Source organism: Dasypus novemcinctus, chromosome X (assembly GCF_030445035.2).
Source record: "Dasypus novemcinctus isolate mDasNov1 chromosome X, mDasNov1.1.hap2, whole genome shotgun sequence".
In the NCBI taxonomy this organism is placed as follows: Eukaryota; Metazoa; Chordata; class Mammalia; order Cingulata; family Dasypodidae; genus Dasypus; species Dasypus novemcinctus.
In genome coordinates, this window is record NC_080704.1 from 189,127,272 (window position 1) to 189,149,229 (window position 21,958).

The 21,958-nt window shown below is 39.6% G+C and overlaps 1 pseudogene; it reads left to right on the top strand.

Annotated features, from left to right (window-relative positions):
- The first annotated feature begins 14,812 nt into the window (after positions 1 to 14,812).
- On the top strand, positions 14,813 to 21,249 carry LOC101420430 (myotubularin-related protein 10-like; annotated as a pseudogene).
- Positions 21,250 to 21,958: the final 709 nt, after the last annotated feature.

Consider the following 21,958-nt stretch of genomic DNA (forward strand, 5'->3'; position numbering starts at 1 on the left):
TGAGCCACAACCACTTCCCATAGATTGTCTTTGAATGATAGGTATAATTCAACTATGAAGCCATCTGGTCCTGGACTTTTCATTTTTGGGAGGTTTTTGATGACTGTTTCAATTTCTTTACTTGTGATTGTTTTCTTTTCTTTTTTTTAAAATTGATTTTGTAAAAATATTACATTAAAAAAATATGAGGTCCCATTCAACCCCACCACCCCCACTGCACCCCTCCCCCCCAGCAATACTCACTCCCATCATCATGACACATCCATTGCATTTGGTAAATACATCTCTGGGTATCTCTGCACCTCATGGTCATTGGCCCACATCATGGCCCACACTCTCCCCCATTCCATCCAGTGGGCCCTGGGAGGATTTACAATGTCTGGTGATTGCCCCTGAAGCACCATCCAGGGCAACTCCAAGTCCCAAAGGCGCCTCCACATCTCATCTCTTCCTGCCATTCCCCATACCCATCAGCCACCATGTCCACTTTTCCCACTCCAATGCCACCTTTTCTCTGTGGACCTTGGATTGGTTGTGTCCGTTGCACCTCTATGTCAAGAGGAGGCTCAGATTCCACATGGTTACTGGATGCAATCCTCCTGCTTTCAGTTGTAGGCACTCTAGGCTCCATGGTGTGGTGGTTGTCCTTCTTCAACTCCATCTTAGCTGAATGAGGTGAGTCCAATAAATCAGATTGTAGGAGCTGGAGTCTGTTGAGGCTCAGGGCCTGGCTATCATATTGTCAGTAAAAAGATTCAATCCCCTAAATATATCTTAAACCCCAATACCAACTACAATTCCAGTAAAGTATCATGATAGTCTTATAAAAAGAGATCCCCTCTGGGTCCAGTTTCATCACGCAGAAACACCAGCTCCAAAGAAGGGCCATCTGACATGGCAGTGAACCCTATCTGCCATGACCATAGAACCCGTGGGTCCCTTTAGCCCTCAAAGGAACCAATACCTGGGGATTGTATCTACTTTATCTGTCTCTTAGACTCTGCTCAGTTGTGCATAAGGGAAATCCTTCTGACAGCCTCCAGACTCTTTTTTTTTAGAGACTCATAGCCATATAAACTCATTTCTCCTTTCTATTTCCCCCTTACATTAGGTCAAACAGCATTTTAAAGTCATATTATTCTATGTAGACGGGGATATTCTACTGATCCGCATCGAATCTTCAATTCAAGGTCATTTTCCAGTTGCATTATCAGTTGTTAGTTGATAGTGATCCCTCGGTGCCAGGGAGGCTCATCCCCGGGTGTCATGTCCCACGCTGGGGGGAAGGCATTGCATTTAGATGCTGAGTTAGGCTTCGAGACTGGCCACATTTGAGTAATATGAAGGCTGTCAGGAGGAAATTCCCAGGCACAGTGCTGCTCTAGGCCTTGTTCTTATTTCAGGCATATAGGCTCACAAGCATAGTCATTAGTATCAGGAGCTCACTGTTGGACCCTCGTTCCTTCTTAGTCCTTGCCGCTGCACTTGGGGGACTGCCGCTGCTCCCCTAGGGACCATGGCACAGCACCCCCGGCCCGGGACCCAGTACCCCCCCAGCTATAGTTTTTAATTGTTGCCACTATGAGTATATCCAAACATTACCATGCACCCTGGACATATGCCCTGTATAGCTCCCTGTCAGCCATATATCCCCTGTCAATAGTATCCTATACCAGTATTCCTCCGCTGCCATTGTTGGACCACTCTGGGATCCAGAACTTCCTGAATATTGAAGCCCCAATATAATGTCAGCAAAATGGGATATAGGGATGGGTTTAAAGGTTAGATATAGAATACATGTTGACTTGGAAAAATTCTACATCCTATCTTTTTCTTTTCCTTTTTTTTTTTTCCCTAATTATTGAACTTCTCTTCACAAGAGCCCTAGACCACAGCAATTCATGTATACAATATACAGCACTCCCACACATCCACCACAAAACCTTTTCCCTTCCACAGCGATACTCTTACAACCTATTCACAACATATTTACTTAAAGTGATGTACAGAGTCTGAGACAATAGCTTTCAAACCAGGTGACATCTGTGCTTACATTGTGGTGCATACTTTAGGACACGCAGTTTTCTAACATTTTTAGTTATCCTATGTTTTACATTATGGTTTACATTATCATTCTGTCGTCCCCTATATGTTTATGATGTAATATTACATATTTTATATCCATCCTTGGGTACTCTCACGAAACTCCTCTCTTACCCCACATTTACCTTGGTTCCACACATTTAACATCCATTTTCCCATCCCCTTGGTGCCCACAGTGACAGCCAACCTCTGTTTCCCGAGGAGCGACGTCCAGAGATACTTGCAACAGTGTTCAGGTCCTAACTTGCTCAGCTGCCCCAATGCCCTGGGAGCCACTCTTCCTCTCGAGAGATACAGGTCCCTCTATGTGGGTCCACCCCCACTCTCACTACTTGGGTCTCTACCCAATGGTATCACCCACTCTGGCAAAATGAGCATTCAGACATTCCCAAGGAATCCGTCCCGCATCAGACCATCCCTTCCGAGCATCCTAAACAGGTAACCCTCTTAATTATATTTTGATACGATTTTCTCAGCATTTTACTCTCAACCAACACCTGACATTCTCCTGTGTTCATAAGCTACCCCTCCCTCCCCCCACTTTTTGGGCAATATTACCCATCCGCCCATCCCCAGCCCCCCTCAAACCCGCAAAGCCCCACCCAAAGGCAACCCCTTGCCCCCCTTTTATCTCTTCTTTGTGTTCATACTTACCACCAGCTCATCATAAATTCCACCCCTGCAGACGTCGGCTCACATCCTTCCTCCACCCCCCGATTTCCTGTAAGCCTATCGTTCAGTCTCTAGCTCTCTGAGGCAGCTTGTTTATTTCATATCATTGAGGTCATGTAGTATTTGTCCTTCAATGCCTGGGTTGCTTCACTCAGCATAAGGTTCTCAAGATTCATCCATGTTATCACGTGTGTTTGTAGTGTATTTGTTCTTAAAGCCGCGTAGTATTCCATTGTGTGTATATACCACATTTTATTGATCCACTCATCTGTTGATGGGCATTTGGGTTGATTCCAACTTTTGGCGATAGTGAACAATGCTGCTATGAACATTGGTGTACATATATCAGTTTGTATCCTTGTTTTCAGTTCTGCTGGGTATATACCCAGCAGTGGTATTGCTGGATCATATGGCAAATCTATGGTTAGTTTTTTGAGAAACCGCCAAACTGTCCTCCAGAATGATTGGATCCTTCTGCATTCCCACCAGCAGTGGATGAGTGTTCCCCTTTCTTCACATCCTCTCCAGCATTTGTATTCTTCTGTTTTTTTTTATAGCTGCCAATCTTATGGGGGTAAGATGGTATCTCATTGTAGTTTTGATTTGCATTTCATTGATAGCTAGAGATTTGGAGCATTTTTTCATGTGCTTTTTAGCCATTTGTATTTCTTCTTTGGAGAAGTGTCTGTTTAAATCTTTTTCCCATTTTTAAATGGGTTGTTTATCTTTTTATTTTCAAGATATATGAGTTCTTTATATATGCAAGTTATAAGTTTCTTATCAGATATATGGTTGCCAAATATTTTCTCCCACTGTGTGGGATCCCTTTTTACTTTCTTGACAAACTCCTTTGAGGTGCAAAAGGCTTTAATTTTGAGGAAGTCCCATTTATCTATTTGTTCTTTTGCTGCTCATGCTTTTGGAGTGATATTCATGAAGCCATTTCCTATTACAAGGTCCTGTAGATGTTTCCCTACTCTGCTTTCCAAGGTTTTTATGGTCTTGGCTCTTATATTTAGGTCTTTGATCCATCTTGAGTTGATCTTTGTATAAGGTGTGAGATGGTAATCCTCTTTCATTCTTCTACATATGGCTATCCAGTTCTCCAGGCACCATTTGTTGAATAGGCCACTCTATCCCAGTTGAGAGGGTTTGGTGGCTTTATCGAATATTATATGGCTATATATGTGAGGTTCTATATCAGAGATTTCAATTCAATTCCATTGGTCTGTGTGTCTCTCCTTATGCCAATACCATGCTGTTTTCACTACTGTAGCTTTGTAGTATGTTTTGAAGTCAGGTAGTGTGATTCCTCCAATTTCGTTTTTCTTTTTCAGTATGTCTTTGGCTATTCGGGGTCTCTTTCCTTTCCAAATAAATTTCATAGTTAGTTTTTCTAGTTCCTTAAAGAAGGCTGTGTTGATTTTTATTGGGCTTGCATTGAATGTGTAGATCAATTTTGGTAGGATAGACATCTTGATAATATTCAGTCTTCCTATCCATGAACAAGGAATATTCTTCCATTTATTTAGGTCTTCTTTAGTTTCCTTGAACAGTCTTCTATAGTTCTCAGTGTATAAGTTTTTTACCTCTTTAGTTAAATTTATTCCTAAGTATTTGATTTTTTTATTTTCTATTGTGAATGGTATTTGTTTCATGATTTCCTCCTGATCTTGCTCATTATTGGTGTACGGAAATGCTACTGATTTTTGTGCATTGATCTTATAACCTGAAACTTTACTAAACTCATTTATGAGTTCTAGAAGCTTTGTTGTAGATCTCTCAGGGTTTTCTATGTATAGGATCATGTCATCTGCAAATAATGAAACTTTGGCTTCTTCCTTTCCAATTTGAATGCCTTTTATATCTCGTTCTTGCCTCAGTGCTCGAGCAAGTACTTCCAAGACAATGTTAAATAGGAGCGGAGACAATGGGCATCTTTGTCTTGTTCCTGAGTTTAGAGGGAAGGATTTTAGAATTTCTGCATTGTAAACAATGTTGGCTGTAGGTTTTTCCTATATACCCTTTATCATGTTCAAAAAATTTCCTTGTATTCCAATCTTTTGGAGTGTTTTTATCAAGAAAGAGTGCTGTATTTTGTCAAATGCTTTTTCTGCATCTATAGATATAATCATGTGATTTTTTTCCTTCAATCTGTTTATATGGTGTATTACGTTGATTGATTTTCTTATGTTGAACCATCCTTGCATACCTGGAATAATTCCCACTTGGTCGTGGTTTATAATTCGTTTAATGTGTTGTTGAATACGATTAGCAAGTATTTTGTTAAGTATTTTTGCATCGAGGTTCATTAGAGAAATTGGTCTGTAATTTTCCTTTTTTGTGGTGTCTTTGTTTGGCTTTGGTACTAGGGTAATGTTGGCATCATAGAAGGAGTTCGGCAATGTTCCATCTGTTTCGATTTTTTGGAATAGTTTCAGCAGGATTGGTGTTAGTTCTTTCCGGAATGTTTTGTAGAATTCACCTGTGAAGCCATCTGGCCCTGGGCTCTTCTTAGCTGGGAGATTTTTAATGACTGATTCTATCTCTCTGCTTGTGATTGGTTTGTTAAGATCATCAGTTTCTTCTTTCGTCAATATGGGTTGCTTATGTGTTTCTAGGAATTTGTCCATTTCCTCTAAATTGTCATTATTGTTGGAATATAGTTTTTCAAAGTAGCCTCTTATGATAGTCTTTATTTCTGTGGGGTCAGTGGTGATATCGCCTTTCTCATTTCTTATTTTGTGTATTTGCATCTTCTCTCTTTTTTTCTTTGTTAGTCTCGCTAAAGGTTTGTCAATTTTGTTGATCTTCTCAAAAAACGAGCTCTTGGTCTTGTTTATCTTTTCAAGTGCTTTCTTATTTTCTATTTCATTTAGTTCTGCTCTTATCTTTGTTATTTCCTTCCTTTTTCTTCCTGTTGGGTCACTTTGTTGTTGTTTTTCTAATTCCTTCAAATGTGCAGTTAATTCTTCAGTTTTTGCTCTTCTTTTTTGATATATGAATTTATGGCTATAAATTTCCCTCTCAGAACTGCTTTTGCTGTATCCCATAAATTTTGGTATGTTGTGTTATCATTATCATTTGTTTCAAGGTAGTCATTGATTTCTTTTGAGATTTCCTCTTTGACCCACTGTTTTTCTAAGAGTGTGCTGTTTAATTTCCAAATCGTGGTGTGAAACCTGGGCCTCTGTCCCTTGCAAATTTCCGGCTTGACTCCACTGTGGTCAGAGATATTGTTTTGTATGATTTCAATCTTTCTGAATTCATTCAGCCTTTCTTTGTGGCCTAGCATATGGTCTATCTTGGAGACTGATCCATGTGCGCTTGAGAAGAATGTATATCCTGCTGTGTTTGGGTGTAATGATCTATATATGTCTATTAGTTCCAGCTCCTCTAATATACTGTTCAAATGTTTTGTTTCTTTAGTGATTCTCTTTTGAGATGTTCTGTCCAAGGTAGATAGTGGTGTATTAAAATCCCCCACTATGATTGTAGATGCATCTATTGTTTCACTTAGTTTTTCCAGCGTTTGTCTCACGTACTTAGAGGCACCCTTGTTAGGAGCATAAATATTTATGATTGTTCGATCTTCTTGACAGATTTTCCCTTTCACTAAAATGTAGTATCCTTCTTTGTCTCTCACAATTGTTTCACATTTAAAGTCTATTTTTTCTGATATTTAATATAGCTACTCCTGCCTTTTTTTGGTTATTGTTTGCTTGTATGATTGTTTTCCAGCCATTCACTTTCAATCTCCATGCGTCTCTGGGTCTAAGATGTGTCTCTTGTAGACAGTATACAGATGGGTCATATTTCCTTATCCAATGTCCCAGTCTGAATCTTTTGATAGGTGAGTTTAATCCGTTGACATTCAGTGTTATTACTTCCAAGGAATTATTTGTGTTAGCCATATTTTTATTGGATTTGTGTTTGTCATATTTTGTTTGTATTTTTTTTCCCTTCTAATTTATCTTTTTTTGTTGCTCTTATACTCTCCTCCAACTATGCCTGTCCTGTTTTTTCCTTTCTTCCTGCAGAACTCCCTTTAGAATTTCTTGAAGGGGAGGTTTCTTGTTGGTATACTCTTTCAGTTTCTGTTTATCTGCAAATATTTTGAACTCTCCATCATGTTTGAATGTTAGTTTAGCTGGATAGAGTATTCTTGGTTGGAAATTTTTTTCCTTTAGTACCTTGACTATATCATACCACTGCCTCCTTGCCTTCATGGTTTCAGATGAGAAATCAGCACTTAATCTTATGGAGCTTCCCTTGTATGTGATGGTTTTCTTTTCTCTTGCTGCTTTTAGGATTTTCTCTTTCTGTTGAGCATTGGATAATTTGACGAGTATATGTCTTGGGGTGGGCCTGTTGGGGTTTATGACCAGTGGAGTGCGCTGTGCTTCTTGGATATGTACGTCTGTCTCTTTCAGTAGATTTGGGAAGTTTTCAGCCATTATTTCCTGCAGCACTCCTTCTGACCCCTTTCTCTTCTCCTTCTGGAATACCTATAATACGTATATTTGAGAGTTTTGCATTGTCATTCAGGTCCCTAAGTCCTAGCTGGATTTTTTCTATCTTTTTATTGACCCCTTCTACTATCTGTTTGATTTCTGATGTACTGTCTTCCACATCACTAATTCTCTGCTCTGCCTCTTCTAGTCTGTTGATATTTGCTGCAAGTGTATTTTTGATTTCTTGAACTGTGGTGTTCATTCCCATTATGTCTGTTATGTTTTTGCGTATGTCTGCAATTTCACCTCCCAGTGTTGTCTTCATGTTGTTAACCTCTTTCATTACTTCATCAAATTTGTTGGTGATAAATGTTCTGAGATCTTTCATTGCTTGTGCGAAGTTCTGCTCCCCTTCCTGATTTTTAGTTTGTTGATTGGATTCAGCCATGTTTTCCTGATTACTGATTAGGTTTGTCAATTTTTGTTGCTTTCTGGTCATCATTTTATCTTGACGGGTTTAATCAGTTCCTTAGCTTCTTTGTCTAGTCTTGGAGATTAATTAGCTGTTATTTTTGCGTAAGTGTTATATCTTCTTTTTGTCACTTTGTTCTTCTTATTCTAATTTCTTGTTGCTGGTTAAGTTCACTTTAAAGGAAAGTATTAGTGCGGGGAAAGGCAATTGTGTAAGCAAGGAAAAAGTGTAGAGTACTATTGGTGATATATGTTAACAAAGCAAGAATATGAGATCTGGGAGGATGGAGGTTAGATTCATGTAAATTGTGTAGAGTTATAGCTGTAGGTAGAGTACCTATTGTGGTTGTTTTCTTGTGGTCTTTAATTTGTTCTAGGTTCAGTGCGGGTTTTCATGCGTTTCTAGGAATTTCTGCATTTCATCAATGCTGTCAAGTTTGTTGCCATACCATTGTAGAAAGTATCCTCTTGTGATACTTTCATTTCTGCTGGGTCAGTGTTAATGTGCCCCCTTTCAATTTTGATTTTATTTATTCACGTCTTCTCTCTGTTTTATTTGTTAGACAAGCTAAGGATTTTTAAATTTTATTGATCTCAAAGAACCAAAATTTGTTCTATTGATACTCTCTTTTAATCTCCATTTTATTTATTTCTGTCCTAATATTTATTGTTTATTTTTTTCTGCTTGCTTTGGGATTGGTTTGCAGTTCTTCTTTGATTTCCTCCAAGTGTCAAGTTAGGTCTTTAATTAGATTTTTAATTTCCATCTTCATTCCATTGTGATCAGGAAAGTACTTTCTATAACTTTAATCTTAATTTATTTAAATCTGATTTATGTCCCAGCATAAGTTCTACCCTGGAGAATGATCCACGAGCATTGGAGAAGAATGTATATCCTGTCTTTTGTGGCATAATACTCAATAAATGTCTGGTAGGTCTCCTTCATTTAGCATATTATTCAAGCTCCCTGTTTCCTTATTTAACCTGTGTCCAGATGTTCTACCAATGTTGATAGTATTTTGTTGAAGTCTCCAAATATTCTGTAGAGACATCTATTTCTCCCTTCAGTTTTGCCAGTATATGCATCATGTGTTTTGTGGTACCTAAGTTAAATGCAGAAACATTTATTATTGCTATTTCATCTTGGTAAAGTGTCCTTTTTATTAATATATAGTGACCATTTTCATCTCTTATAACTCTATTGTGTTTAAAATTTGTCTGGTATTAGTATCACTACTTCAGATATTTTTTATTTTTTTAAAGATTTATTTTACTTATTTCTCTCCCTTCCTCCCATTGTCTGCTCTTTGTGACCATTCCCTGTGTGTTCTTCTGCATCTGCTTGCATTATCTGGCAGCACTGAGAAAGAGCATCTCTTTTTTATTTCATTGTCTTGTTGCATCAGCTCTCCGTGTGTGTGGCACCAGTCCTGGGCAGGCTGTGATTTTTTCACATGGGGCAGCTCTCCTTGCAGGGCTCACTCCTTGCGTATGGGGCACCCCTATGTGGGGGACACCCTTGCGTGGCACAGCACTCCTTGCATGAGGCAGCATTGCACGTGGGCCAGCTTACCACACCGGTCAGGAGGCCCTGGGAATTGAACCCTGGACCCTCCATATGGTAGACAGATGCTCTACCAGTTGAGCCATGTCCACTTCCCCAGGTCTTTTTAAAAAATTATTATTTGTATGGAATATCTCTTGCCAACCTTTCAGTTTCAGCTTGATTGTGTTCTTAAATCTAATGTGAGTCTTTTTAGTCAACAAATAGATGACACACACTTTTTATTCATTTTTTCATTCTATATCTTTTGACTGGGTAGTTTAATTCATTAACATAGAATGTTATTACTGTACGGGCATTATTTATCCATTTTATTCCTTGGTTTTCCATTGTCATATCTTGCTATCTTCTTTCTGTTAATCCTTCCTTATTTATCTTCATTTCTGAACTCTTCTCCAAGCCTTTCACCATTGTCTTTTCTTTTCAGGCTGTAACACACCTTTTAGTATCTCTTCTAGATCCAGTCTCTTGGTGACATGCTATCTAGATTTTTGTTAATCTGTGAAGTCTTTAAACTCACCTTCATTCCTGAAAGATAGATTTTCAGATAAAGAATTCTTGGCTGCATGTTTTTCCTTTCAGTATTTTACCATTGTCTTTTTATTTTATTTTATTTATTTTTAATTAAATTGTGTTTTTATTTAAAGATACATAGATCACAAAAAGTGTTACATTAAAAAATATAAGAGGTTCTCATATACCCCATGCCACACCACACCCCACTTCTCCCATATTAACAACCTCTTTCATCATTGTGGCACTTTCATTGCATTTGGTGAATACATTTTCAATCACTGCTGCACAGCATGGATTATAGTTTACATTACAGTTTACACTCTCCCCCTGTCCATTCAGTGGGTTATGGCAGGATATATAATGCCTTGCATCTGTCCCTGCAATATCATTTAGGATAACTCCAAGTCCTGAAAATACCCCCACATCTCATCTCTTCTTCCCTCTCCCTACCCTCAGCAGCTACTGTGACCACTTTCTCTGATCAATACTACAGTTTCTTCCATTACTAGTCACAATAGTTCTATAGTAGAATACTAGTAATTTCACTCTAATCCATATTTTATTCCTCCATCCTGTGGACCCTAGGTTGATGATGTCCACTCCACCTCTATATTGAGAGGGGGCTTTGATCCACATGTTCACCACTGTCTTTTTAATCTCCATGGTTTCTGCTGAGAGATCAGCACTTAGACTTATTGAGATTCCCTTGCAAATGATACATTTCTTTTCTATTGCTATTTTCAGAAACATCTCTTTCTGGCATTTGACATTCTGAGTAGTAGACATTTCAAAGCAAATCAATTCAAATTTGCTCTATTTGGGTATGTTGTAATTCTCTAAAGTGATATTCATTTCTTTCATGTTTGGGGATATTTTGGTCGTTATTCACTGAAGTAGTCTTTCTGTCCCATTTCCACTCTCTTCTCCTTTTCAGGCACTTATAATGTATTAGTTTGTGTTCATCATGCTAATATTCAATTCCTAGAAACCCTATTCAATTTTTTCCATTATTTCTTCTTACTGTTCTTTTGTCTTTTCAAATTAATATGTTCCACCTTCAAATTCACTAATTATATCCTCAACGAATTCAAGTCTGCTATTTTATGCCTCTAATATATTTTAATCTCATCTATTGTGTCTCTCATTACCATAAACTCTGTACTTTACAGGCTTTCAAACTGTTCTTTATGCTCATACAGTATCATCTTAATATCTTTTATCTCATTAGTCACATTTTCCTTCAAATCCTTGAATTGATTGAGATTTGTGTAAACATCATTGATTAGCTGCCTTTACTCATGCGTCTCATCTGGATTCTTGGTTTATCCCTTGGTCTCTGCCATATCTTCTTGTTTCTTAGCATATCTTGTTATTTTTTGTTGATATCTGATTGAGTTGGCGATTTTACTGTTGATTGATTACTCTCTCGCCAGTGTTTTTTTAAGATTTATATTATTTATTTCTCCCACCACTTGTACATGCTCTCTGCACCCTGTGTCCATTTGCTGTGCATTCTTGTGTTTTTGCTTGTCTTCTCTTCTTGTGTTCTATTTAGGAGGCACTGGGATCCAATCCCAGGACCTCCCAATGTGGGAGAGAGACACTCAATTACTTGAGCCACCTTAGGTCCCTGGTTTATTATGTCTCTCATTGTCTTTCCTCTGTGTCTCTTTTTGTTGCATCATGTTGTTGTGCCAGCTAGTAATGTGGGCCAGCTCTCCACATGGGCCAGCTTTCCGCATGGGCCAGCTCTGTGTTCAGGCAAGCTCTCCATGTGGGCAAGTTCATCTTTACCAGGAGGCCCCAGGAACTGAACCCAAGACCACCCATATGGGAGAATGGAGCCCAATTGCTTGAGCCACATCAACTTCCCTCTAACCAGTGGTTTTATTTCACAGCACTTCTTGATTTATGGCTTTTTTTCCTAAAACTTAGTGGTTTCCCTGTTTAAGTTATGTAAACAGGGGCAGGTAGCCCCTAATTGAGCATATACCAAATCTAAGGTGCCTGGGAAAGAAACGGGATGCAAGGGTTGACTTTCTTCACTTTCCTCACTGGCCATTAGAGGGTGCTCTTTGGCAAGTCTTTCCACTGTGATGAATGCCTCAATTTCCAATGACTTCCGAGCCAGAGATTCAAAACTTGCTTAGTGGTTAAACTCACTGAACAGAATCCACTCTCAGGCCTCTGCTGCACCCTCTCTCTTCACTAAGGGGAATATGTCCTTCCCCTTTTTGTTGGCTGCTCAGCTGCAGGTTTTATGGATGCTGTTCACCTCAAGGGGGGATGGTTGCCATTCCAAGCTGGGGGGTCAGCAACTCACAGTTTTCCTTTTGGCCTCTTAGTCTCTCCATTCTCTGTCTCTCTTGGATGGTGCATGCAGGACTCCCCTCTTACGCAGGTTCCCAAAGTAGCACCCTGGGATAACTTCTGTGCTTTCCTCCTATTTTGTGAGAGCTTCAACCTATATCAGCTACTCTGATGCCATCTTCCCAGTATACACACCATTGATTCCTGTTGTTAGAGTTTCACTTTTGCCAAAAACTCTAATTTCACTTAATTGCAGACATTTAGGAAAAATTAGATCACATACTAATTTTTAAAAAGCTTTCCATTGCTCTTTGCTATAAAGGGGCATGGCTTATTTTCATATTTATGAGGAATCTGAATACATGAGTCCCCTCTTTCATATCTTTCCTCATGAATATTGATTTATTATTTTGTCCAACCCATCAGAACTAGAGGCCATATTGAGACAGATACTCTCCTGAGGTTCATTAATGAGAGATTTTCATATAGTTCCAGCATCTGTTATAGGACCATTTGTAATGGGAGATATTTATTTATTTATTTATTTATTTATTTCTCTCCCCTTCCTCCCACCCTGATTGTCTGTTCTCTGTGTCTATTTGCTGCATCTTCTTTGTTCACTTCTGTTGTTGTCAGCAGCATGGGAATCTGTGTTTCTTTTTGTTGTGTCATCTTGTTGTGGCAACTCTCCATGTGTGCGGCACCATTCCTGGGCAGGCTGGACTTTCTTTTGCGCTGGGCGGCTCTCCTTACAGGGTGTACTCCTTGCGCGTGGGGCACCCCTACGTGGGGACACCATTGCGTGACACAGCACTCCTTGTGCGCATCAGCACTGCGCAAGGGTCAGCTCCACAGGGGTCAAGGAGGCCCGGGGTTTGAACCGCGGACCTGTAATAGGAGATATTTAAACTTAAATTCTCACCACCTATGAGTGTTCCATTTTTTCAGGATATATGGGATGAATGATTAATCTTCCCTAATTAATCTCCTTCAGTAAATTTAACTTATTGCCCTAGGACCATTTACATAAATGTATGTACCACCAAGCAGGGAGATAAGCAACTCCAGTCAGTCAATGATAACCACATTAGAAAATAATGCAAGAGGAAAAACCCTCTCTCATCATGGTGAAGCCAGACAACATTACTAATATTATTATTATTTGTAATATTATTGGTAATAATTTGTTCCAAGGTTTGGGGGAAGCAGCATAAACCAAGAAAAAGCCTATCAGATGCAGATCTGCACCATTCTGTTGGCTTTTTCTTTTTCCTGTTATTGTTCTAAGTGCTTTCATTGATTTGCTTCCAGAGGCTGAAACCTTCCAAATAAGTCATTCTTTCAAATAAAGATGTCAAATGCTGAGGGCCACATGCCATAAAATTTGGCTAATACAAGCTCTGTAGTACAAAGACCTTGCTGACTTGTCTATCTCCAGTTGAACAAACAATTGAGGCAAATGGCCCATAATAATTGGGTTAATTGGAGGATCTGACTACAGGTTAAAGCTGCAGTTCCAAACTCAGTCACAAGTATTTCAATTACCAAACCTGACAATATTAGCAACATGCACCCAAAAGAGGTCATATGATTTAAAACCTATTTACAACAGTTTCCTACTCACCACTTATCTAGAAAAACCTTGAACTATTGGGAGATTTTATATTCAGCTACCATTAATTGGGGCTTATCTAGTACTAATTTGGTCATGACTTTTTGGTCAGATTACAGCAGCATCAACTCTGCTAGCTGTGTACTGATAAAACTCCTTGATTTAATAAATATTTGCAAGTTAGACTCTTGGCCTAATGTTATCTTCAAATTCTACAAGCAACTAGAGGCCTGGAACTGCAGTCCACAGGACCTGTGTGTACAGTCTCTTGGGTGGGGCAGTGGGCCCCTTATGGGAATGGGTCCTGATGCCAGCATAGGCCCAACCCCTGGCCCTAATCCTCCTTTTCCAGCAGTTGTTCCTTCATGTCCTGGCCTGTCAGTCTGCCAGTCCCTGCTTGAAGCTGGGCCTGGGCTTCAGGACCTTAAGCTATAAGCCCAGAAGCATCTGGAGATGTCCAGAGCCCTCTATGATGTCACTGGTAGTGGCAGATCCCAGATGAGGCAGCAGCAGCATGTTCTCCATCAAGCCACCCAGATCCATGTTAAGATCTTATCTCCTGTTCTTGACTAGACTGTTGAGAAATTTAATTCAGAACCAAAATTTTAAAAACTGAAACCAGGAAAGTGCATGTGGCTCAAGTGATTATGCTCCCATCCATCATAAAGGAGGTCCAGGGTTTGATTTCCAGGGCCGTCTGGTGAAAGCAAGCTGGCTGTGAGGTGAGCTGGCCCAAGTGGAGAGCTGTCCCACATGAAGTACTGGCCTGTGCAGGAGTGCTGGCCCATGCAGTAGTGTTGGCCCACATAGAGTGCTGACCTGCATGGAGAACTGGTACAGCAAAATGATGCAACAGAAAGAGATACAGAGGAGAGAGAATAAGAGATGCAGCAGACCAGGGAGCTGAGGTAGCACAAGAGATTGAGTACCTCTCTTCCACTCCAGAAGATTCCAGAATCAGTTCCCAATGCCACCTAAAAATAAGATGCACAATCACAGAAGAACACACAGCAAATTAAGAGAGAAGAGAGTGAGCACACACATACACACACACACACGCACAAAGGGGAGAAATAAATTAAAAACTCTTTAAAAAATAAATACAAGTAAAAATTGGAACCAATCCTTTTTCCAGGAGAAATTGTCATAAATGAAGTCAATTTTTGTATGAAAATGCAGTGCAACACACAAGTCAATATAATTAGTGGGGAAAACGGACTGACAATAACTTCAAACTTTCCTTTATTCTTAACACTTTGTAATGAAGATCATTCTTATACTAATAACCACAATCAACATCCACCACCAAAATCACTATCTTATGAAGTCCTTACATTATTCATTAGCTTCCTTTCAATTGAAATATTACATCCACAGACTACATCTTTCAGCTACAATCACATTTATAAATCAGCAGTGCAACTTATCATAATGTATTATCACCAACTCTATTCATTTCCACACATTTACAATAAACATTATTAAAATGTCTACATGCATTAAGCATCTGCTCCCATTGTCTTATGCCATTTTATTAGAGGTTTGCAATAATTAACAAGCTGCAGCTCAGTTTCCCCTGATATGCACTGGGAAAAAGGCAAACCACCTCCCCCTTGTCTGAGGGCAAGGCACTTTCCCACAGATTAAACAAAGAAATCCCATAGATACAGGAGTAAAGGGAGATAGAGATCTTCACCATCTGCATATCAGAGAGAGATAGAGATCTTTACTACCTCTACCTGTATATCAGGGAGAGACAGAAACCTTCACTATTTACATATCAGAGGGAAATAAAGAAACCCTTAAAAACCCTACAGATCAAAAGAAACATTTACTCCTGCAACATTCCAAGAGACCATAAACTCCCTAGTCATTATAAGGAAAATTTTCACCTCTAGAGCTTCCTATTGGTCCCTGCACTTCACTCAGACCTTCAACCCCCCTCCCACTATCATTTCCCTGCCTATGAAAGTTCTGTATAAATTCAAGTACCCCCTTTCCAAGAGGGAGCTGAAATCTCTCTTCAGACCCCCACCATGCTGGCAGGGGGACTGAAGTCTTCAGACCCCCTCTGTTGGGAGAACTTCTCAGGAAATAGATTTTCTACATGTGGTCAGTCAGTCTCCATGTCCCAGTGAATGCCATTTTTCTCCAACACATTCTATTTTCTAGGATGGTATAAGGGATATGGGATTTTTCTCTTTGGGTAATGAAAACATTCTAAAATTGAGGTGGTGACAGCATAACTCTGACAAATATAAGAGCCACTGAGTGTACGTTTTGAATGGATTTTAAAAAGCATGGGCTTGTATAACACAATGAATCCTTTGGTGGATGATAGACTGTGGTTAACCATACAAATATGAGAATATTCTCTCATGAACTATAACAAGTATATACTAATACTGGGTGTCAGTAACTGGGTGGGTTGGGGGAAAATACACCTAATGTAAGATACTGGCTACAGGTAATAGTAGTGTTTTGATGATGTTCTTTCATAGTTTGTAGCAATTGTTTCACAACAATGCAAGGATCTGGTGTTAGGGTAAAGTATGGGAGCAGTATATGATGATATACATGTTTGTTTTGTAAGTTCACAACTTTTACTATATACTTATTGTTCATGGATGTACATATATGAATGACAAACTTCAATTTGAAAAAAGTTTTATAATATTTCCTTTGTTCCAGATGATCCAATGCCTTACAAAAATTCCATTATATGTCCCTTTAAAATGTATTGAGCAAATCATCACAGTAACGACCACAAAAAGAAGCAGAGGGAAGTGGATGTGGCTCAGGTGATAAGGTCTCTGCGTACCATTTGGGAGGAACCAGGTTTGATCTCTGAGGCCTCCTGGTGAAAAAGAAGAGAAAGCATGCCTGTGTGGTGAGCCATTGCCAGTGTGGCTGGCTGAGTACTCATGCAGTGAGCCAAGTGCCTGCATGGTGAGCTGAGTGCTCATGTGGGTGGGCACCCACATGGTAAGCCAAGTACCCACATGGGTGCCCTCATGGCAAGCCAAGTGCCCACACAATTGCCCACGTGCTGAGCTAAGTGCCCATTTGAGTGCCCACATGTTGAGCAAGTGCCCATGAAGTTGAGCTGAGTGCCCATGCAAGTGCCTGTGTGGCAAGCTGAGTGCCCATGTGGTGAGCCAGTGCTTGTACAGTGAGCCAGTGCCCACACAAGTGAGTCATGCAGGAAAGGTGATGATGCAATAAAAGAGAGACAAGGGGACAGTCAAGGTGAAGTACAGCAGAGATCAGGAACTGAAGTGACACAATTGACAGGGAATCTCTCTCCACATCAGAGGCCCCCAGGATCAAATCCCAGTGAATCTTAAAGGAGAAAGGTGAGAAGAGAAGAAAAAAAACAGAAATAGATACAGAAGATCACACAGTGAATGGACACAGACAGCAAAAAACAGCAGAGTGGGAGAGGGGGAGGGGAAGAAAAAATTTTTATAAAAAAATTCCTAAGCCCCAAGCAGAAACTGAAATTTAATCCAGCAGAATTTATTTATTATGAATAATTCAGGATTGTCAGATTTTGCTTTGATGAATCAGGTCCCAAAACTACCAAAAAAATACATTTTACAATAGCTTATTGTTCCTAGCCAACAGACCTGCAGCTACCCTTTGTATTTGATTATGTGGGGGAAACCTACCACAATTCAGCCACCAAAATAAATGGATTCCCCTCAGGAGAAGGTGGTGGAGCTGGTGGTTGCAATAGCTAAAAACTCCTGTGTTTGAAACTTACGCAGATTGGGACAGGGAAATCAAGAGGATGGGTGATTCTGGGTGGAGAGTTTGTTCCATTAAGAGGGTAATGTGATATCCACTTGCATTCTACAATACTTTGCAGTGCCAAATTCTTTAGCAGAGCAAGACCTAAAGATCTTTTCCCATTCTTTTGTTGGAAGAAGGGCATCATTGTTGTGCTGGAGCCACCCTAAAGGCCTTGGTGAGAACGGCCCTCATAATAGTTGTGTTGCAGCACTGAAAAATACATCAAAGGATCTGTAATGCAATAACCAGAAGTCATCCACAGAGACATGATTTTTACAAATTGGATTTGGATTAGACCTTGCCTAATAACTAAGAAATAAATGTGGCATTTGTAACACTTAAGAAACTATGTGTTAATGCATTTTGGAAACACAAAAGAAATGGCTATCTTCATTGGAAAGAACTAGGTTGTTAGAATGTGAAAGGGTATTCCTTAAACATTTTATTTGAGCCAAAAATTAGCACTATACTTGATAAATGTATGTCCCAGAGACTTAAATCTTTGGTGTGTCCATGTGCCATTTGAGACCTGAATCTCAGCAAAGTTGCAACACCTACTCTCCTGTTCATTGGACTCACCCAGGACAACTAACAATGAAATAATGATGGACAACACCCATCCCAGGGAACAGAGAGTGTCTGAAACTGCAAGCAAGATTTCCATTTATCTGCCCAGTGGGGTCTAAGCTCTGTCTCAATTAGAAGCAGAAGGGGCATCACCACCCTCAAATCCTCAAGATTGGGTAAAAAACAATGGACTAAAGTAGAATTATGATTATTCTACTATAAACTTATTATTATTCTAAAAATGGAAGAATTTTTATCACTAATGTGGAGAGAGTGGCCTCCAGAGGTTCTGAGGAGAGGGAATCATTGTAATATGGGGGCACTTTTGGGACATTAAAGTTGTCCTGCATGACATTGCAGTGACAGATACAGGCCATTGTTTATTTTGTCATAACCTACAAAATTGTGCAGGATGGAGTGTGAACTATGAACTGTAGTCCATGGTCAATAACAATACTTCATATTTGTTCACCAATGGTAACAAATGTGCCGCATTAATGAAGGATGCTGTTAATGAGGGAAAATATGGGAGGGGTGGGTATGGGCACATGGGAATCCCTTGTATTTTTTGTGTAACATTTGTCATCTAAAGCTTCTTTGAAAATAAAAAAATTAATTAAATAAAAGAAACACACTAGGATCCTCATTCCCTGGCAATGGTGGAGTGGCCACACCAGCTTGAACACTGTACCTCCAGATGTCTTTCACTGGAGAAAGAAATAAACATAATTTTTTAAGAAAAAAATCATTCAATGGAAATTGTGTACAGGAAGGAAAACAAACTTCTCTCTGTAATCCTACAAGAGGAAGAGAGGAGAGATTTGAGTTATTTCATACTTTCTCTTATTCAAGTGATGCTGGATCCCTATTTTAGGACAATTGCTGTATTTTAGTGTCTGATACAGAAGGAGTGACTCATGGCTGCCTATCAGTTCCTAGACAGATCCTACTATTTAAAGAGATTGGAAATAGTGTCTCCCTTATTTTTGCCATTTGGATGCCACATGGCAACTGTTAGGACAATATCCAGTGGTGCTGGGGTTCTCTGAAATTTCCTTAGAGTCCTGTAGAACAGTAACCCCATCTCACTCTTTGGCACATTCCTATTTGATAAGTAATCCTCATAAAGAATATTATCCACAATGGATGAAGAATTGTGCACTCACAGTAAAATGTAGCTTTGAGATTAATAAGTGACCAGAGAACAAGTTCCTATGAATGATTCATGCTTAAACTACTCTTTGCTTAATACAAACACAGGAGCTCATTGACATGGGTCCCTGCTCTGTAGTTTCTGTTTTTCCCAAGGAATCATAGCAACTATCTAAGATGATGAACACTGAACATGGAAACTATGCATTCCTATAGTTTTTAGTTACTGACACATTTATAGAGTAGAGAGCTTTAGGGCATGATGTCCCTCCTCGTGGGACCTGGCCACTCTCCTGAGTATGGACATTGTTCTAAAGACAACTGACACACATTGAGTTGCATGACCACCCTTGGATCATTATTTGGTCTCATAAAAGTGGAGCCCCTTTTGGTTGCTGGTTGAAGTCTCACCCAGGAGGGGACACTCTGCCGGGGACTGTGATTCCAATTGGAACTCTGGCTGACTGTTGAAGGGACTTCCCAGCCTCGTGAAATTCCAGATGTTGATTTTTCCCCTGATTTGGTGAGTGGTTGTATATACCTTCATTCTTTCCTATGTCATTAATTATTTTCCTTTGTGATTGCTCAATTGTTATAATCATTTGACATAAACACAAACTCATTTGATTAAATAAAGTTGCCTTTGCATAAGCATTTAAAGTTTCTTCCTCTTCCTTAACAAAACACTATTCAACTGGCCTCACCAGCAGGTGAAGCCAAGCATGAAATTTGCTATAAATGAAAATATCCAATTGGGTGGTGAAAAGCACTTGAACTTCCTCTTGGTTTGGGCCTGGTCTCTTCAGGTTACAACTAAAGATCACTCCCTTTTCCATATCCCTTTACCATTGAGAAGAGCATGACTTATGTACAGAAAGGCTCTGTGAAATCTTTTAAATGGTCAGAGAAAAACTATAGCTCCATACTAAGAGGACTGCCAACCTCCTTCAGGAATGGATTCATTAGCAACAAAGAACTGTTTTGAAGGAACAACTCATTAATTTTATTTATTTTTTAAAAGATTTACCTATTTTATTTCTTTCTCTCCCCTTTCCACCCACCCCCCCCCGCCCCAGTTGTCTGTTCTCTGTGTCTACTGGCTGCGTCTTCTTTGTCCACTTCTGTTGTTTTCAGCAGCACGGGAATCTGTGTTTCTTTTTGTTGTGTCATCTTGTTGTGTCAGCTCTCTGTGTGTGCGGTGCCATTCTCGGGCAGGCTGCACTTTCTTTTGCGCTGGGCGGCTCTCCTTACGGGGCGCACTCCTTGCGTGTGGGGCTCCCCTATGCAGGGGACACCCCTGCGAGGCAGGGCACTCCTTGCGCGCATCAGCACTGCACGTGGGCCAGCTCCACACAGGTCAAGGAGGCCCAGGGTTTGAACCGCGGACCTCCCATGTGGTAGACGGATGCCCTAACCACTGGGCCAAGTCCACTTCCCACTGGGCCAAGTCCACAACTCATTAATTTAAAAACTGAATGGGAGAAGATGTATCTTCAGTGGTGAGCACCTGCTTCCAATCTATGGGTTCCTGGGCTCAATCCCAGTACCTCCTTTAAAAAACTGAAGCCAGACTCTCTTCAGCACATGGACAGCCAAGATAGCAGCTTGGAGTAGTAATTTAAGGAATGGTTTTCCAAGGTGGTATACCTGCATGGTATTATTCTGCAATGGTACTCTGGAGCACACATAAAACTGTGGAAACTTTGATACTTCTGCTGGGTTCCAAAGTCACAGGTCAATTGTGACAGCTTTGTCACTACCTTCCATAGGCTTTCCTCCTGGTGGATGAAGTCAACCTGTTAGGCAGGACACTCCTGCAGCACATGAGAGGCCCTTTGCAAGCTTGCTTCCCAGAGGTGGAGCAGAGCAGGAGATACTTCTTAGCTGGCAAGCCTCATGAGGCCTCTATTCTTCATTTCTGTTTTCCCCTGCAGGGAATCTATGCAGACAAATTATTCTAGGAATGCAGGAAGCAAATTTTTAAGTGGGGCCAAAATATCTTTATCTACTAGATAGTAGCAAATGAGGACTAAATGTAGTATTTTCTTAACATTTGAAGAGAAGCTGCAGTTTTTTTTTCCTCTGAATTGAAATTGCTAACATAGGCATTTGAAGGTCTAGTAATTTTATATGTAAGAATAATAGTTGATGTTTCCACTATTTAAAAATCTGAGTTATACTTCCTTCATATTAAAAAATATTTTTTAATGTGAAGGAAAAAAAGCATAAATTTTATTTTTTCATTATTTAGAGAATACTTTATTAGTTTCTGTAAACAAACCCATCTAGATAAGACCTTACCTATTCATACAATGTGTTACCCCCGTGCAAATGGAAAAAAATAAATTTAACATTTCTTGACCAATATGGCTGTTAATTTCTGTACAATATCAACTCAACATGGTATTACTGGGATACTTTTTCCAAACTTGACAGCGCAGCTGAGGTTTTCAAAAATTCAAATTATATATATGTGTCTATATTATATTTATATAAAAAGACAAATAGCAGTATGTTGTGCATCAATAATAGCAACAGGTTTTCCAGGTTTGGCAGTCATCCAAACACAATTACAGACAATCTGGTATATACTTTTTTAAAAAAGAAAAAAAGTTTAAAAAAAACCCTCAGAAAACAGCAAATTCTGTTACTGTTATGGTACATGGCTCCATTTTTTATTAGCTACCCAATTATCATCTGGAATTAAAACATTCCAGAATAATGCCATTAAAAACAGGTCTG